This window comes from Amia ocellicauda, chromosome 14 (assembly GCF_036373705.1).
Source record: "Amia ocellicauda isolate fAmiCal2 chromosome 14, fAmiCal2.hap1, whole genome shotgun sequence".
Classification (NCBI taxonomy): Eukaryota; Metazoa; Chordata; class Actinopteri; order Amiiformes; family Amiidae; genus Amia; species Amia ocellicauda.
The window spans coordinates 21,758,894-21,773,433 of NC_089863.1; the positions used below are offsets into that span (position 1 = coordinate 21,758,894).

The window sequence follows — 14,540 nt, forward strand, 5'->3', positions numbered from 1 at the left end:
TACATTAAAAATATTAGAAAAACTGTCGTTTGCAGTTACAAATCTGTAGTAAGAGTAATAAGTTAAAGGAGTCAAGTTGAGACATGTAAGATGCAAATCTACTAGCACATATCTTGATGATGATTACAATAATAACAATAATAAAAATAAATAGCAAAGATGTATTTTAGTGTTGCACGTTTTCTTATGGTAACGTAATGCTTGTCTGAGTATAATGTCTATACACATTTAGCTACTGCTAATATCTCTTAACAGAAACGTGTATTTATTATGCTGTCTCCAATCATCTAAAGCACAAAGAATAAAACAGCCACAAAAGTCCTTTCCACACCAGGCTCTATCGCTCGTAGTGTTGCTTTCTGTCTTCATTTTTAAAATGAAACACAAAACCAAACCCACAATCGCTCCGCTCCTCCCACAACAGGGGGTGGACTTCCGACACTGGCCTGGTTTTCCTGTGGCGCTTTACTAAAACAACAAAAGATAACAGTATGTCTCTGTCATTATCAACTGCTTGTGTTGGTGTAGCTTTGAAATTGTTTATTGAGGTCCCGCAACGTTTGGGGTGTAATGCAGAGTAATGTAAAAGTAAAGTAACTAATTACATTCTCCAGGAAGTAATAAGTAAAGTGTTTAGTTACTTTTGATTTGAGTAACGAGTACAATGTAAGACATTACTTTTTGTGAGAAACGACCCCAACACTGCTCTTTTCCTTCTCTTTTGGCTTGTTTGTTTGTTGTTGAAGGAGATACAAAGTTTGAGAGTGTCTCGTTTTATTTCTGAAATATAACTCCCAGAAAGTATGGTCTTTGTGTTCTTGAAATTGAATAACCTCAAAAGAAAGAAATGGTCCAATGAATTGCCGAGGAAAAGTCTAGCCGCTGTATTCTGGAATGAAGAAAAAAATGAAATGACAAGGGTAATCAAAGCAAGTAAGACAGTAGGCTGTGTGGCATACGCTAGCCAGAAATCGAACGCAACTCACAAGAACAGGAACCTTGTATGATACCACTACACCACTGGCGCTGCGGGGAAGCTCTAGATTCTGTCACCGAAGCAAATGCACAAGACATATAAAACGCGTCCCCTGGGGCACAATGGTCTTTTAATAATTATCTGTAATAATCTGCAGTCGAACTGCTTAATACATACCTAGCTAATCACTACATCACAGGCGCATGGTTGTCATTCGGGGAAAATATGTGTTCACGAATGTTCAATGGAGTGGTTGTCATGCTAAGAGGTCAGTTGGAGTAGAGGGAGCTGGCCAATGCGTGCCTTGTTGGCGCAGTAGGTAGCGCGTCAGTCTCATAATCTGAAGGTGGTGAGTTCGACCCTCACATGGGGCAAGCACTCTTCCTTTATCTTTGAGTTCTACCACACTGATCTCCAGCTGCAGAAAAAAGGCGCACACCTGTGCAATAAAGTGGTTGCTTGCGCTGTCTGAAGAAATTCATGGCAAAATGCCAAATCCTGGGATGGAACAAGGGACCTTTAGATGTTCAGTCTATCGCTCCCCCAACTGAGCTATTTCGGCCATTGGTGAGATGACGTCGTGATCCCAAAAGTCAAAGTGAAGGAAGCCCTGGCAGAACACAGTCATTGAAAAGTTCATTGTTTTCCATGACGTCGGCAACGACTCAATTTGATCACCGCAACACAAGTCAGGATGGCCGAGTGGTGTAAGGTGCTGCGTGCAGGTCATCGTCTCCTGTAGAGGCTTGGCTTTGAATCCCACCTCTGACAAGGGTCCTTTTACCACTCAGGAGCACACACTTACCCGTGCTGGCGACAAGGACAACAAGAGTTGAGGACTGTGTTGAAAACGACATTACACAAAGAATTCAATGTTGAAAGAAATACGTCAATACATAAATCAATGGACATGTATTTATTCATTGATTGATTGACTTCAACATGTCTTAATTTAGTCGCTGTACCCACAAAGCAACACTCAGCATAGTGGAGGCTATAGCTCGGCGTTATTGCGTGTACCTTACATGTATCACCCCTGGCACCTGGCCCTGATAACTCCCTACTTTTTGACCACAGTCTGTCTGTGACTTGAACCCGAGAAGTAAAAATGATGCACATGGGCGCTTGCAATCTCGTTGTTTCAATCACATATCACAGTGGATGCGTACACACGGTGTTTCTCGGAGATTGCTGGGACAGTAACGAATGTGTTCCTTGCTTTACATGTCATCTAGCGCACAGTAGCTTTTTCTCCTTCTTTTTGCCCATATCATCCACATATTGTGCCTTTGGGAAACGCCTCCGAAACAGATTTAGAATGCCCTGAGATTCAAGAAACGACAGTGCAACTCTTTCCAGGGTTGTGGGTAACGCGTTACTAAGTCTGAGTTGTAGAACCACGTGGGAAATTAGTGGAGAAGTCGCGGAGATAAAGCAAATAGAACTTTAATGGAGCCGGCTCGGAAGCTCCACGTCAGAAATAATTCCTTCAGTGAGACTTAATGTTTACAAACATGAGTACAACTTTATAGGAAAAATGACGTAACATCTTATGGCCGTTCATCCAATCAGAAGATACAGGTCCGGGTCCGTTTTACGATCTGTCCTCCCGTGAAGAGGTGATGGATCCAAAGCAGATGTCCGTCTTTGATGTGCACTAGGAAGATGCGATCCCACGGTCGTCATTTACCTAGTGTCAATCGTTCTTTAACAGAAACAATTCCTGCCTATCTGGAGAAACGATTAAGTCATAAACAAATTCTCAGGAGACAGCTCTAGGCTATTTCGGCACTGTGTAATCTTTCATTACTGACAGGAGTTTCTAACAAATCGACCTTGTTGACCCTTTACTTGTCCTGCTAAATCGAATGTGCTCAGTCTGTATACAAAACTACTTCTAATGCTAGTATTAATATAAAACATTATATAATAATCACAAAACACTTTCTTCAACTTCCAAAAAGAGTCTTCAGAGAGTTAGTTGAAAATGCATGGGTATATTTTAAGAATATACTACACGAGGCTCAGGAACAATTTGTACCAAAACTTAGCAAATTGAGGAAGAAAAAACATTGGCCAAAATGGTTTAATAGAGGTATGCAAAAAATATAAAGAGGAAGACAATGTTGTATAGCACATACAAAAGGGATGGTGACGAAACAAAATACATAGAATATGTTGAGCTGCAAAGAGATCTTAAGAAAGGGATCAGGAAAGCAAAGAGGGAATTAGAAAGAAAAATAGCTCTTGGAGCTCAAACCAATGCAAAGAGCTTTTTTCAATATCACAACAGCAAGCGGTTAATAAAGGAGGAGGTGAAACAGATAAAGGGCAAAAACGGAGGTATCTTGGAAAACGAACAAGATGTGGCACATATTCTAAATGAGTATTTCACAGAGGTTTTTACAAAAGAAAAAACAGATGACATGCCACAGGTTGACAATCAGTCCAGTCAATCCCTAAGAGAGATCAGGATAAATGAGGAGGAGGTACTAAAGGGACTAGCAGAATTAAAAACAAACAAATCACCTGGGCCAGATGGGATATTTCCAACAGTACTTCAAGAAAATAGGTGGCTCAGCAGATACAATCTTGGCAGCACAGGCTATTCAGAGGAACTTAGATAATATTCAGTTGTGGGCTGACACCTGGCAAATGCAATTCAATGTGGACAAGTGCAAGGTAATACATGCAGGTAACAAAAATGTCCACTATAATTACACTATGGGAGGTACAAATCTACATGAAGTAACGCATGAGAAAGACCTAGGAGTCTATGTGGACTCCTCACTTTCTCCATCCAAGCAATGTGGGGAAGCAATAAAGAAGGCAAACAGAATGCTAGGGTATATTGTCAAAAGTGTAGAATTTAAAACAAGGGCAGTCATGTTAAGACTGTACAATGCGCTAGTTAGACCTCATCTGGAATACTGTGTACAGTTCTGGGCACCACACTTCAAAAAGGATATTGCTGCCTTAGAGGCAGTTCAGAGGAGAGCAACCAGACTTATTCCAGGTCTTCAAGGGAAAGTCCTACTCGGAGAGACTGAGAGAACTGAACCTTTTCACCCTGGTACAGAGGAGACTACCCGGGGACAGAAATGGAAATTGGGCTTCAAGGCATTCAAAACGGAAAACAGGAGACACTTCTTTACACAGAGAGTAGTCACAATCTGGAATAAACTACCCAGCGATGTGGTTGAAGCTGAAAGTTTGGGAACATTTAAAAATGGTCTGGAATGGATCCTTGGATCACTTCGATATTAATGAACACCAAACGAGCAAGATGGGTCGAATGGTCCCCTCTCGTTTGTTAACTCCCTTATGTTCTTAAAAGTGTCTGAAGCAGCATGAAAGAGCACACAAGGCAGCTGAGAACAGACAGAGAGGGGAGTGTATATTGCATTGGCCGGTAATCGAACCCGTGTCAACTGCTTGGAAGGCAGCTATGCTAACCACTATACCACCAACGCTTAGAAACTGCTTCCCCACAATATCTCACTGTGGTAGAACATGATTCCAGGATTGCAAAGTGGCAGGCAATTTGTTTTCCAAATTGCAATCGGTGAACATTTGGGAAGCCCTGCGATATCTGCAGTTTCCTGTTCCTGAGTGCGGAAGGAAAATGTCCATTAGCATCTTTCCAGATTGCACTTTATTCAGACCTTTCCGAAATGAAACAAAACCAAAGTTGAAACATAGAAGAGGATGGTTTTAATCCATCGACCTCTGGGTTATGGGCCCAGCACGCTTCCGCTGCGCCACTCTGCTCCTTGGGCACTCATCCACCTGTTAACGTCACAGCCACTCCTATATTGCATATTGCAAGCAATACAAGTTTGCAAAGCCCTGCGTTATTTCCACTTTCCTGTTCAAGACTGCACACCGAGCTTCTCCATGCGCTGGAGCAGCTTTCCAGGTTTCAGTGCCTTCACATTTCACCCTGTATGTGCTGTGGGAAGCATCATGTCAATTGTTTTGAACTAAGCGGATCGGGGCTCAGTCTGAGCTCAGATCCGAGCTTAAAAATGACAGTGCTTCTGAGCAGCTGGGACTCAAAGCCACACTCCCTGGCATAGGAACCCAGTGTCTGATCCACTAGGACACGGGGGCTCAGCCAGACAGTATCGGAAAATGGAAATAAATAAATAAATAAATAAATAAATAAATAAATAAAAAGATGCTGCGCGTTACACAATAGACACCAGGTAAAGAAGTGAATAGTTACAGGAACTGTCACGTAAGCTCCTCAACTTGAAACGGGCACATACGAACTCCTGTGAAATAACACGAGATGGATAACTACCCCTTCTCTGCTGCAGCAGAATGTGACTACCTATTGCGCAGATTACAATCAAATCAAGAAAGAGAGCGGGCTGTGTCGGATGCGCCAGCCGGGAATCGAACCAGAGTCACAAGAATGGGACTCTTGTATGATACCACTACACCACTGGCGCTGCTGGGGAAGCTCTGGCTAGCGTCCTTGAAGCAAATTCATAGAAAGCGTCCCATGTGGCAAGATGATGTCTTAATGATTATTTTTATTAGTCTGTTGTCGATCTGCTTAATACGTACCTAGCCAATCACTACATCACAGGTGCAGAGACAATCAGTATGAAGGCGAACACGATTTCGTTAACGTGTGCCCATTTACAAGTTTAATGAATGTATACATAAATAAAGCAGATCTGGGTTTTCCTCTGAAACATTAAGGACTGGTTTCATAAATGCGTCCATAAGTCCATAAACGCCACGAGTGCAACTCTATTGTAGCTGCTGTTACTGTACAATTCATCGTGATACGTGTGTGTTTTATTTCAGCTGTAACTCGCCCTGGTTAAGCACGTCTACGGTGTAATTTAAAAATATTACAGAAATTGTCGATTGCAGTTACAAATCTGTAGTAAGAGTAATACGTTAAGGGAGTCAAGTTCAGCAATTTAAAATACAAATCTACTAGCACATATCTTGATAAAAATTACAATAATAACAATAATAATAATACATAGCAAATATTTATTTTAGTGTTGCACATGGAAAGTTTTCTTACAGTAACTTCTGAATATAATGTTGTCTATACCCTTTTAGCTATTCGTAATATCTCTTAACAGAAACGTGTATTTATTATGCTGTCTCCAATCATCTAAAGCACAAAGAATAAAACAGCCACAAAAGTCCTTTCCACACCAGGCTCTATCGCTCGTAGTGTTACTTTCTGTCTTCATTTTTAAAACGAAACACAAAACCAAACCCACAATCGCTCCGCTCCTCCCACAACAGGGGGTGGACTTCCGACACTGGCCTGGTTTTCCTGTGGCGCTTTATTAAAACAACAAAAGATAACAGTATGTCTCTGTCATTATCAACTGCTTGTGTTGGTGTAGCTTTGAAATTGTTTATTGAGGTCCCGCAACGTTTGGGGTGTAATGCAGAGTAATGTAAAAGTAAAGTAACTAATTACATTCTCCAGGAAGTAATAAGTAAAGTGTTTAGTTACTTTTGATATGAGTAACAAGTACAATGTAAGACATTACTTTTTGTGAGTAACGACCCCAACACTGCTCTTTTCCTTCTCTTTTGGCTTGTTTGTTTGTTGTTGAAGGAGATACAAAGTTTGAGAGTGTCTCGTTTTATTTCTGAAATATAACTCCCAGAAAGTATGGTCTTTGTGTTCTTGAAATTGAATAACCTCAAAAGAAAGAAATGGTCCAATGAATTGCCGAGGAAAAGTCTAGCCGCTGTATTCTGGAATGAAGAAAAAAATGAAATGACAAGGGCAATCAAAGCAAGTAAGACAGTAGGCTGTGTGGCATACGCTAGCCAGAAATCGAACGCAACTCACAAGAACAGGAACCTTGTATGATACCACTGGCGCTGCGGGGAAGCTCTAGATTCTGTCACCAAAGCAAATGCACAAGACATATAAAACGCGTCCCCTGGGGCACAATGGTCTTTTAATAATTATCTGTAATAATCTGCAGTCAAACTGCTTAATACGTACCTAGCTAATCACTACATCACAGGCGCATGGTTGTCATTCAGGGAAAATATGTGTTCACGAATGTTCATCGGAGTGGTTGTCATGCTAAGAGGTCAGTTGGAGTAGAGGTAGCTGGCCATGCCGTGCCTCGTTGGCGCAGTAGGTAGCGCGTCAGTCTCATAATCTGAAGGTGGTGAGTTCGACCCTCACACGGGGCAAGCACTCTTCCTTTATCTTTGAGTTCTACCACACTGATCTCCAGCTGCAGAAAAAAGGCGCACACCTGTGCAATAAAGTGGTTGCTTGCGCTGTCTGAAGAAATTCTTGGCAAAATGCCAAATCCTGGGATGGAACAAGGGACCTTTAGATGTTCAGTCTATCGCTCCCCCAACTGAGCTATTTCGGCCATTGGTGAGATGACGTCGTGATCCCAAAAGTCAAAGTGAAGGAAGCCCTGGCAGAACAGTCATTGAAAAGTTCATTGTTTTCCATGACGTCGGCAACGACTCAATTTGATCACTGCAACACAAGTCAGGATGGCCGAGTGGTGTAAGGTGCTGCGTGCAGGTCATCGTCTCCTGTAGAGGCTTGGCTTTGAATCCCACCTCTGACAAGGGTCCTTTTACCACTCAGGAGCACACACTTACCCGTGCTGGCGACAAGGACAACAAGAGTTGAGGACTGTGTTGAAAACGACATTACACAAAGAATTCAATGTTGAAAGAAATACATCAATACATAAATCAATGGACATGTATTTATTCATTGATTGATTGACTTCAACATGTCTTAATTTAGTCGCTGTACCCACAAAGCAACACTCAGCATAGTGGAGGCTATAGCTCGGCGTTATTGCGTGTACCTTACATGTATCACCCCTGGCACCTGGCCCTGATAACTCCCTACTTTTTGACCACAGTCTGTCTGTGACTTGAACCCGAGAAGTAAAAATGATGCACATGGGCGCTTGCAATCTCGTTGTTTCAATCACATATCACAGTGGATGCGTACACACGGTGTTTCTCGGAGATTGCTGGGACAGTAACGAATGTGTTCCTTGCTTTACATGTCATCTAGCGCACAGTAGCTTTTTCTCCTTCTTTTTGCCCATATCATCCACATATTGTGCCTTTGGGGAACGCCTCCGAAACAGATTTAGAATGCTCTGAGATTCAAGAAACGACAGTGCAACTCTTTTCCAGGGTTGTGGGTAACGCGTTACTAAGTCTGAGTTGTAGAACCACGTTGGAAATAAGTGGAGAAGTCGCGGAGATAAAGCAAATAGAACTTTAATGGAGCCGGCTCGGAAGCTCCACGTCAGAAATAATTCCTTCAGTGAGACTAAATGTTTACAAACATGTGTACAACTTTATAGGAAAAATGACGTAACATCCTATGGCCGTTCATCCAATCTGAAGATTTTATGATCTGTCCACCCGTGAAGAGGTGATGGATCCAAAGCAGATGTCCATCTTTGATGTGCACTAGGAAGATGCGATCCCACGGTCGTCATTTACCTAGTGTCAATCGTTCTTTAACAAAAACAATTCCTGCCTATCTGGAGAAACGATTAAGTCATAAACAAATTCTCAGCAGACAGCTGTAGGCTATTTCGGCACTGTGTAATCTTTCATTACTGACAGGAGTTTCTAACAAATCGACCTTGTTGACCCTTTACTTGTCCTGCTAAATCGAATCTGCTCAGTCTGTATACAAAACTACTTCTAATGCTAGTATTAATATAAAACATTATATAATAATCACAACACACTTTCTTCAACTTCCTATACAGAGTCTTCATTCCCTGCTGTTTGGCAATAGAGCAAAGCGGAAAGAAGCCAAAGAAAAGTTATGTTTATCAGTTACAAGCAAGGGGTTAGGAAGATTTGACGCTGCGTTTTCAGCTCCTTCATCCCAACCCTTCCCCGTGGGGTGTATATGTGTGTACGGCGAGTGTAAGGGTGTCCCTGCTGTCGGGGAGAGCGATAAGTGTGTGTCCCTAAATGTGAATGTACAGAATGTCCTGTAGGCGTGAGTGAGTGACCTTTGTAATAGTATCTTTCCAATGCATCCTTTGGTTTTCCTTGAGTCATGAGGTTTATTGCCTTTGATACTAAATCCATTTGTCCTCAGTCACATGGAGCCTCCAGAACCAAGGGGATAGAATAAGATTTGTGTCAATGGGTGTGTGAGTTTTGCTCCTCCCGAGTGAGGGACGGTGTCGTTTAGTAGAAATTTAGAGAAAGTCTGCCAACGAGGGTGTTTTAATTGCAGCTGTAACCATAGTAGATACATTATGAGGTTTACAAAGTTGTTGAGATGCTCTTTGAACAGTGTATTTAAGACATAAAAAAGAAACATACAGACATAGCAGAATAGTAACTACCGATATCAATCCTTTTAATACAATCATACCCAGATTATCAAAGGTATCAGCAAGCCATCCCCAGAGGGTTTTTCCTCCGGAGGACTGGTGTATCTTTGTAGTTGCTTTCCTAATGTGCTCTATAAGATTATAAATGTGTTCAGAGTTATCTGGTATGTAAGTACAGCATTCCTGCCCTATAATGGCACATGTCCCTCCTTGTGCTGCTAGCAAGAAATCTAGAGCTAGCCTGTTCTGGAGGGCAACAGTTCGCATAGCCACTATTTCAGTTGTTAAATTGCTGAGAACTTCAGTTGTAGAAATACTTAATGTTTCTAATATACCAGCTACTAATCTGATTTCCTTTATTGCTCTTCCGACTCCATACATAGGAAATAGTATGGAAGCAAACCTGTCTCCTTCCCCTATCTCACCTTTAGGGTGAGTAAATTGTTCTATATCTGGAAGGTATTTATCTTCAGTGTGGCGCAAAGCTGGCACCACAAATCCTAAATAACAAGAACCTGTGAACTTACAAGGAAGTTCCCAATATGCCCGCATGCCGCATATCCAATAAGTCCCATTCCATGGAGCGTAAAATCGACAAGTCTGATACCTAAAGTCAAGACCATCGATAGCCACAGTGTGATTACAAGTACTATTACCTATCAATTGGGATTGCATGGTTTGGTTATAGTATGAAACACACACAGATCCTTTGTTACTGTGAGCCAAGTCAATATATGGCATTTTAAAATATCTTCTATTCTGATCCATCTTCGGTCTAAAGTACCATTCTCCTGTGATGCCTAAGGCATAATCATATGCATACCGTACATTAGAGGCAACTCTAAGTTGTGAATAATCAGAAAATACTGGAATTGGAATGGGGATCATTGGAACCCCTTTCTTAGTGTCGTGTGGAATGTGGGAACAAACCCAACATTTTGTTTTATTAAGGGCATTTGCATAGGTGCGTGTCATTTGGATAAATTTGTTATCTGTCCATGATTCAACTAAGGACAGGCAGATCAGTCCAAATACTCTAGTGTACACAGTCGTCGTCATGCTGGATTATCTCTTAGTACCTGTAGGGGGACAAAACCTTTACCAGTTAGGGGAATGTCTCTCAAAATTCAGGAAATCTGCAACTGTTGCTTTCCTAGGAATGAGAAAAGATAAAGGTTTAGTACACAGTTCTCCTGGATTATAATTTTTAACTTGTGAACAATGTTTCCATCTAGTACCCCCCTCCTGTCCGTCAATACAAACCGAAGTGTCTGTAGAAAGAAGGACATTATGTGGTCCTGTCCATTTGGGCCTGAGCCCTGGTCTGCTTGGAAATTTTTCACACATTACTTGTGAACCAACCTCAGGAAGTGTTGTTGGCATTTCCTCTTTGAGTTCCAAGTCTCTGAGGGACTGGAGATCACGTGCTTGTGATCTAAGTTTTTTTAAGTGTGTACATAGCTGTGCCACATACTGTTTAAGATGGTCTTTGAATGGAGCACTGGGATCAATGGGACCCCAGATGCCAGCAGGGAGTTGCATAGCTCTCCCTGTCATTAACTCATATGGAGAAAGCTGAGTACTCCGATTAGGTGATGCTCTAAGTTTATACAGCACAGCGGGGAGTGCTACTCTCCATCCCTTGCCTGTAGTTAACAGGGCTTTTGCCAAACTTTTCTTCAGTGTCCGGTTAGTGCTCTCCACTAAGCCTGAACTCTGAGGGTGATAAGGTATATGAAATCGTTGTTTTACCCCAGCAGTAAACATGCTTCCTTCATCACCTTACCGGTGAAATGAGTCCCTTGATCTGAGTCCATTTGACGGGGCACACCCCATCGAGGAATAACCTCAGTTGCTAGGACTCGTGCTGCAGTGGTGGCAGAGCAGTCCCTGCAGGGGAAAGCCTCAACCCATTTTGTGAAATGGTCAATTATTACCAAGCAATAGGATGTCCCATGACATTTTGTCAGGGGTCCTGTAAAGTCAATTTGAATATTTTCCCACGGACCTCGAGGCCGGGGCTGGTGTGATTTAGTGACTTTGATCGGTTTACCTGGGTTTACTTGTGCGCAAGGAATACACTGTTGACACCACTTCGCAGTGTCCCTGCCTATGCCAGGCCACCACCAGTGTTCACGCAATTGAGTTAACATGGCCTTGCGACCCGTGTGAGCTGGGCCATGGTACTGGTCCAGAAGCATTGACCTAATACACTGGGGTGCTAATACACATTGTAAGTTAGGACTTCGCCACAAACCGTCTGAGTGTACTGCACCTCCCTTAACCCACTCTTGTACTTCATTCTTCTCACGGTCTTTCTGTAGCTGTGCGAGGTCAGAATTTTTTTTCTAGGATACTCGCAAGTTTACTAGAGCAGGGGAATCCTGATAACGTCACATGACTGCCTGTCTCTGCTGCCTTTCTCGCAGCTAGGTCTGCAAAGTGATTCCCACGGGTGCGCGGGCATCCATCATCAGAAAGACGATGATGAGCTTTCACTTTAACTACTGCTACCTTTTCTGGAAGGTGTGCTGCCTCAGCTAGGGCTATAACATACTCATAATGTTTGATTACTTCTCCTGCTGTTGTTATAAACCCTCTACATTCCCAGGTTGCCATATAGTCGTGTACTACTCCAAATGCATAGCGACTGTCAGTGAAAATATTAACTTTAATGTCTTTCGCTATTTTTAATGACTCAGTCAACGCCACGAGTTCTGCCACTTGGGCTGAACAGTGTCCTGGCAGGGATCCAGATTTTACAACGGTGCTGTCATCCAATACCACCGCCCACCCAGTGTGGGGGATTCCATCTATTATTTTCCTGGATCCATCAACATATAGTTCCAAGTCAGGGTCTGTGAGGGGGTTTTCTAGGAAGCGACTGTGGTCCTCCTGGAGCACCAGCTCAGAGCATGTATGCTCTTCTCCCTCCCCTAACATCCCATCTGCTGTGTTTACTCGTGTGTCTTTTATTATTTGTATGGATTTATCTCTGGGGAGCAAAACGGCTTCCCATCCAGCTCGTCTACTATCGGAGACTGAACGCAATTTGCCGGTGTGTAATAATTCAACTAACGTGTGTCCTGTATGCAGAATCAACTGTGTGTTCATTACAATCGGCTCGCATGCCTGCACTGCCCAAGAGGCACAGTCTACTGCTGCCATAAAGCGATGCATGCCTGCTGCTACCGTAGGTTGCTTTGTGGAGTAATAGGCGACGGGACGTTGCCTATCCCCATGTTCCTGTGTCAGAACTGCTGTATAATAGATCCCATCTTGGGAATAGTAGAGGTGAAATGGTTTAGTATGATCTGGTAACCCGAGGGCGGGGGCATTGCTGAGAGCCTGTTTTATTACACGATAGGCTATTTCCTGTTCATGTCCCCAGTCTATGGGGTCCAAGGGAGCCGGGCTTCCTTTGATTAACGCCTGTATCGGACCTGTGGCTTGTGTGAAATTAGGGATGAAAGTGCGGCAATAATTAAGGAGCCCCATAACTTTACACACAGCCCTAACATTATGTGGTTTTGGCATATTTTGAATGGCTTCTTGCCTATTATGCGTTATAGATTTTTGTCCTTGTGAAATGTTGTGTCCGAGATATTGAACCTTAGTTAGGCCTATTTGTGCTTTCTTAGGGCTTGCTTTAAATCCTGCCTTTTGTAAGACACCGAGGACTGTAATTAATGCGCCTAAGTGTGCGGTCTCATCAGGAGACGCAATCAAAAGATCATCCACGTACTGGATGATTAAACTATCCCAGGGTGTCAGACCCATTGCTTCTAAAGTCTTGGCCATTGCCTGGTGAAAGAGTGTTGGGCTGTTGTGAAATCCCTGTGGCACTCTAGTCCATGTGTACTGTTTGTCGAATACAGTAAACGCACATTTATTTTGGGAATCAGAGTGGAGTGGCAGGCTCCAAAATCCATTGCTAATATCCAGGACCGTAAAAATAGAGTGTTCGGGTTTCAAATCGTTTAATATAGTGTTGGGATTGGCTACAATCGGGTGTAATCGGGGTGTAACTTTATTCAATTGTGTGTAATCAATTGTAAGTCGCCATGAGCCGTCTGGTTTTGCCACTGACCAGATTGGAGAATTAGTGGTTGAATGCGTTTCGCGTATTATTCCTTCATTTTGCAATGTTTGAATAATTGTCTGAACTGCCGTAAAAGCTTCTGGTTTAATAGGATACTGTTTATGTGCTTTGTGTACTGGACCTGGGATAACTATAGGTTCAATTTGTGCCAGACCACAATCTTGTTAATGTGTTGCCCAAACATCAGGAAATGCCTGACACACGTGTCCAAGTGGTGTGTCTGGCCATATATGAGATGTTGACGGTGTGAGTGAGATACTAGCGCAATTTGTTGCGTATCTTTGTGTATCCTTTTTTTCCCGTGTATATTGGTCCATATTATGCGATTATTATTAGCATCCATTAGTGCGCCGGCTTCTCTAAGGATATCTATGCCAAATATTGTCCCCTCTGGGTTTTTACAAACCCAAAAAGACACTGGAATTAGGAGATCGCCTATTTCTAGAAGATGAGGTATGCTGAGTGTGGCTGTGATACATGCGCCGCCTACACCTGAGATCTGTAGTCTGCATTTAGTCAGTGGGAGGGGGAGATCGGTTATCGAGACAGAGGCACCTGTATCCACCAACATTGAACACTGCCGACCCCCTAACAGTGCGGTTATGTGCCGACCTCGGGTGCCGAGGCGACCTATTTCCTATTTAGTTTCTCTGTCAGATCTCAGATGATCTGCAGAAGCTCCGCGTTTCCTCTGGGCTGCCTGGGTTTGTCTTGGTCTGATTCCAGGGCGCTTCGTGTTCGCCTGGAGCGCCTGCTTTCCAGCACTTGTCTCCCGTGTGCCCTGTCCTCCCACAGAAAGTGCACTTAGGGCGGGTTGATTTAGACCGACAGTCTTTAGCGACATGTCCTATTTTTCCGCAATTGTAACATTTACCTCCGTTTTGTGTTATGGCAGATATAGCTGCCACAGCATTTATTTTAGCTTTTGACTGCTTGTTTTCTACCTCTGAAGCCCATTGTACAATTGTACAGTCACACCCATATTGAGGATGTCTTGGTGTGCTTTACAAAACCCTTCTTTTAGTAATTTTAAAAAGATCGCATTATCACGTTCGGTGTCTGGCATTCCGGAGTGTTCTCTAAAAGTAGTGTACTTTCGTTCTGCATA

The 14,540-nt window shown here is 42.9% G+C and overlaps 3 non-coding genes across 3 annotated transcripts; 2 read left to right on the forward strand and 1 right to left on the reverse strand.

Annotated features, from left to right (window-relative positions):
* Positions 1–1,277: 1,277 nt before the first annotated feature.
* Positions 1,278–1,350, forward strand: trnam-cau (transfer RNA methionine (anticodon CAU)). Its single transcript has one exon. It is a non-coding gene; the product is annotated as a tRNA-Met (tRNA).
* A 3,027-nt stretch (positions 1,351–4,377) lies between these two features.
* On the reverse strand, positions 4,378–4,449 carry trnag-ucc (transfer RNA glycine (anticodon UCC)). Its single transcript has one exon. It is a non-coding gene; the product is annotated as a tRNA-Gly (tRNA).
* Positions 4,450–7,101: 2,652 nt separating this feature from the next.
* On the forward strand, positions 7,102–7,174 carry trnam-cau (transfer RNA methionine (anticodon CAU)). Its single transcript has one exon. It is a non-coding gene; the product is annotated as a tRNA-Met (tRNA).
* Positions 7,175–14,540: the final 7,366 nt, after the last annotated feature.